This window comes from Lipotes vexillifer, unplaced genomic scaffold, assembly GCF_000442215.2.
Source record: "Lipotes vexillifer unplaced genomic scaffold, Lipotes_vexillifer_v1.1 scaffold469, whole genome shotgun sequence".
NCBI lineage: Eukaryota > Metazoa > Chordata > Mammalia > Artiodactyla > Lipotidae > Lipotes > Lipotes vexillifer.
This window is the reverse complement of record NW_006788006.1, coordinates 2343082-2348398: the sequence shown is the minus strand read 5'-3', so window position 1 is coordinate 2348398 and position 5317 is coordinate 2343082.

Sequence of the window (5317 nt, the reverse complement as noted above, 5' to 3'; positions counted from 1 at the left end):
GGAGCGGCTGGGCCCGTGAGCCATGGCCGCTGAGCCTGCACGTCCGGAGCCTGTGCTCCGCAACGGGAGAGGCCACAACAGTGAGAGGCACGCGTACAGGAAAAAAAAAAAAAAATGGGGGTCTCTGAAATCAAAGGGATGCAAATGCTTTGCCAGCTGTCAAGTGCTGTCCACACATGGCTGGAGGAGCAAGGAACCCAGGGCCTCAGTGGGGAGCATCAAGGGTGCCTGGCACATGTTCAGGTGATGGCTCCATGCCTTTGACCCCCTCACTGCCTCCCAGGGCCTGGTCATCTGTTGGACGACACCTTGTGCGTCACGGGGAAGGTGACTCAGACCACAGCTCCAATAACACCCTGTGCTCCCTCCAGGGTCGGTCCTACACCCCCCCACCCCCCCACCCCCTACCCTGTTCAGGACCACACTGCTGACCTAGGATAGGCATCCCATTTGCAGTTTAGGACCTGAGGTTCAAGGAGGTGTGTTGGATTTTTGTCAGACCCCTCTGATCCTAAAGCCTGTGCCATCAACAGTTTTGCCACGAGGCTATTGTCAAGCTAGGTCTATTTCAGCCCCAGGGTGCTAAACAAAGCCCTCGGGGCCAAAAAGATTTCCAAACGTCTGTCATTAACTCCCCACGGTCCTCCGCACCCAGCTCCATCTTCACTATGCCTCTTCTTACATACTCCCTCTGACGGGGAGCTCACCCCCATACGGAACTGGGTCCCCTCGCTCTGGATAGCTCTGCCTGGGAGAAATCCCTCAGCCTCGGGCAGCCTGCAGAGAGGGAAGCAAGGGGGTAGGGAGAAGACCCTGCTCTGAGCAGACAGTTTTCCTCTCTCCATCTTGGCCTGAAGCCATCATGGCAAGGAAGGAGGTTCTATTATTATCCCCATTTCTCAGAGGAGGGAACTGAGGCCCCAGGGAAGTGATCAGCCCGGGCTCATGCGTCAGCAAGTCAGGGCTGGAGCCAGGCTCCCAGTCCAAGCCTGTCCCGGTCCCAGCTGAGGATGGGGAAGCTCTTGACATTGTTTACCCCAAATGACGTACCCCCCCCCCCCCGCCCCCCGCCATGGAGGAAACAATGTGTACTTAAGCCTGGGCCCCTCCTGCTTCTCTCTGCCGTATCACAGGAAGGGCTTCTGGCCCATGGGCTCCCGCCTTGATTTGCCTTCCTCTGAGAGAGGGGCTGGGCATGAGCAGGCTGGGGTCTTCGGCTCTGGTTTTGAGCCCCAGCTCGGCCAGGCACTCAGTGGACAGCCAGTGAGTGACTGAATCGTAACGTCCAAATTTTATATGCACCCAACAGGGGACCAGATCCGAGGCCCCGCATCAAATCACCCACCCCATGATGGGGCCTGTTGATTCCTTTTCCACTCATTCCTTCTGGGCCTCGAGAAAGTCTGCGCTGCTGCTAACTCACCCTAATGCCTCCCAGACCCTTGCAGTTCTCCCGTATTCACAGAGGGAGGGCAGACCCAGGCTCCGGCGTCAGCTGCACTTGAGAACATGGTCTTTGCTTTTTCATTGAACATTTTTAAGTGGTTTTCTATTAATGGCAAATGCACCAGCTTTCCTTTACTTGGTAAGACTGAGTATCCTTTGGAGATCACTTTATTTAATTAAAAAAACACAACACAATGGAGGTGAAGACAAATATTAAGTGAATATTGGTGTAGTGGCTACGTGGCTGGAGATGGCACAAGTCACAATGTGGAAGGCTGAAGATGGGAGCTCAGCCCTGGCTCTGAGCCTAGCACACAGCGGGTGCCGATTCAAGTTCACTGCCATCACTATGACCGTTTGTTTTTTCATTCAACCCGTATTTCTTGAGCAGCTGCTGGGTGCTGAGGACACAGGGAGGAATAAGGCACAGAAATCCAAATCCCCACCCTCGTGTGGCTGACAGTCTAGTGGGGGAGGTGGATGACAAACCAGATGAGTGAGCCATGATAGGGACCCTTGGTGATAAGCGAAACAGAAAAGGGATGAGGGACCTTGAGGAGGTTGGAATTTTCCACGGGGGTGGGGGGGGGCGGGGCCAGGGCAGGCTTCACTGAGGAGGTGACATTTGAGCAGAGAACTAAAGAAGATGAGGGAGGAGCCATGAGGGGATTCTCAGAAGGGTGCACCAGGCAGTGAGCACAGCCCGTGCAAAGGCCCTGAGGCAGGACCATCCATGCCCCGTGAGTTTGAGTGAGGCAGCTGGTGTGGCTGGAGCTGAGTGATCGAGGGGAGAGTGGGAGGAGGTGAGGTCAGGATAAATCAGGCAGGGCCTTGGGGCTGCAGTGAGGACTCTGGGAGCCCTGGGAAGGCTGTGAACAGCAGAGGATGTGACCCGACTCAGGTGTTCACAGGCTCATTCTGGTCGCTGTTGTGGAGGGTGAAGGTGGGAACCTGCGACAGGGGTGAAGGCGACTGTGCTGGTCCAGATGAGCGATGGGGTTTAGGAGCCCCAGTCTCTGAAAATGGCCAGGGATGACCCTCCCTTGCAGGCTGGTGAGCAGAAGGAGTTAAAGGATGTCTGTCGGGGCTGCCTTGGAGCCTGTGAATCCTGGTAGAGGACAGAGCCTGGAGCTGGGAAGGGGGGCACCAGAGCCAGCCAAGGAACGTGAGGCCGCGGGGGCCCCAGGGAAGAGCCAGGGAAGGAAGGGAGGGGGCCAGCGGAAGCAGGACTTGGCAGAGGCCCCCACCTCCCCCATCAGGAAACAGCCTCTGAGCCAACCTCTGACCCCTCGTGAGAACCTTTGGCAGGCCCAGGAGGGGGAGGGGCATTCCAGACAGCGGGATGGCTCCTGCAAAGGCAAGGGGGAGGGGCGGAAGTGAAGTGATGGCTCTGAGCATTTGGGGGGTACTTTTCAGGTTTTGATTCCCCAGTGGGGATGCCTGGTGGGGGCATAGTGGGTGGAGCCTTGAATGCCAAATACAGAAGATCTGGCTTTGTCCCAAGGGCGCTGGGGAGCTATGGGAGCATGTGAGTAGGGGCAGGCTCATTAGAAAAACCCTCCTGGGAATGAGTGAGGGGCCAGGTCTAGGTCAGTTCTGTGTAGACCAAAGAGGGAAACCGAGGCCCTGCCTGGGGGACTTTGGGCAAACACCCAGGATCCCCAGGGCCTTAGGGAGCAAAGGGGAGAGAGTCAGACAGACTGCAACAGAGGCCTGGAGCGCAGGAGGCGGCCCCTCTGAACCTCAGTCTATATAACGGATAGGCACACATCTCAGTCCCACCTGTCCCACAGAGGTTCAACAAGGCGAAATCTAAGGGCAGGTTGAAACCGGCAGGAGCCCTAGGGTTCTTGGGAACAAGAAGGGGCCCAGGGTAAGAGGCAGGCCCAGGCGAGGTTTGTCCTCCCGTCTGTCTGTCTGACTGACTATTGTATTCCCATCTCCTTCCTGCCCCAGTGGCTGAGGAGGCTCTAGGCCCCGAGGACCGAGGGGTGGCCCCGACTCACCGGTCTGGAGACTAGGTGCAGCGAGACGCCCACGGCGAGGGACACAGCCAGGGTGGAGTCAGATAATGCACGCACGACAAAGTGGGCGCCCTTGGCCTGCGTCCTCTGCTCATCCTCTGCCACACCGCACCCACACCCCCTAACACTCTCTCCGCACCACACAATCCCTCACCCCCTAGATGCCGGGACGACGTCACAGATGCAGTGACATCAATCACACAGACATGGTGGTGACGTCACACAGAGACAAGGCAATGACATCACAGAGATACACGGCGACATCACACACGCACTTTCTCCTCAGCCCTTGCCCAAAATCACATCCCTTTGTGCACGCGGGTCAAGGCACCCACAGCATCCCACACTCATCTGGAGCATCTTAGCGCTCCAGGTCTGGGGGAGTGAGAACAGGAAGACATTCACCTTCGTCCTCCCCTGAGAGTTTCCAGGCCCCCGAGAGAGGGAGCATCTGGTCCAGGGGACCCCTCAGAGCCCACGAGGGTGCTGCCCCTTCACTCTCTCTCCCCTCCATATCCAGCCCTGCCTGTGGCCCATATAAATGTTAGTGGCACTAAATAAATGTTATCAAATCCCTTCAAAGACTCCAGAGTCATGATTTCTGCTTTGAAAAGGTACCACCAGGCTCTGAGTGAGAAAAAAACTAGGAATAAGATAAAAGCTGAAGAACCCCACCCCAGTGTCCCCAGGTCAGAAGATCCTTCAACCTGGAGCAAACGTGAGTAGACACCAGCTTCCCCCAAGCGGTAGGCATCTCCATATGTGAAGAGAAATGGCAAAATCATAGTGAATAAGGGTTTCATGAAATGCCTACAAAACCCCACATTGTGACAGCATTGTTGTCAATTTAGTGTTTGTTTAAAATAGCAGATTTTTTTCCTATTTTTTTAAAAAGCATACATTTAAAAAGCAGTTTCTTAAATAAATACAAATAAAAAGCGGTTTCTGAAAAAGCAGATTATCTATTTGTAGCTTTTGTTTTTGCTAGGTTTGCAGAGATTCCCCCAGGTACAGACAATTACCGAGGTACCACAGCCTGTTTTGCAGGAACTCCTCCTCACCAAAATGATTCCAGAACAATATCACGAAAGTCCCAGGCATTTGTTTTGTTTGAGGTTTTTTGGTGGGAAGATGGGATGTTAGAAAGGGCACCAGTGTCCAGTTAGGGAGCACTTCAACTCACTGATCACTAAATTAGCAGGAAGCCGGGGGAAATTTTGCACATTAGAGGAACACAGGGAAATCACAACGTACCCAACAGACTGGGGAAAAAAGTGTTAAAAAGCTATCTGACTGCTGGTGAAGATGTAGAGAAAAGGGCAGTTTCCTACGGGACTGGTAGAAATGCACATCTCATCCTGGCCCTTCTGGAAATTAGTTTGATGATATTTAATAAAAATGAAGACAGGGAATTCTCTGGTAGTCCAGTGGGTAGGACTCTGCCCTTTCACTGACCAGGGCCCGCGTTCAATCCCTGGTCGGGCAACTAAGATCCCGCAAGCCGTGTGGCATGGCCAGAAAAGAAAAGTGAAGACATACAAATCCTTTGGCTCAGCAACCCCATTCCTGGGACTTTATCCCTGAGAAGTGAAAACTCCAGGAAACAAAGCAAATGGCCATTGGTGGTAAATGGCCTAAAAATTGTGGTCAAGGGCTTCCCTGGTGGCGCAGTGGTTGAGAGTCCGCCTGCCGATGCAGGGGACGCGGGTTCGTGCCCCGGTCCGGGAAGATCCCACATGCTGCGGAGCGGCTGGGCCCGTGAGCCATGGCCGCTGAACCTGCGTGTCCCGAGCCTGTGCTCCGCAACGGGAGAGGCCACAAGAGTGAGAGGCCTGCGTACCGCAAAA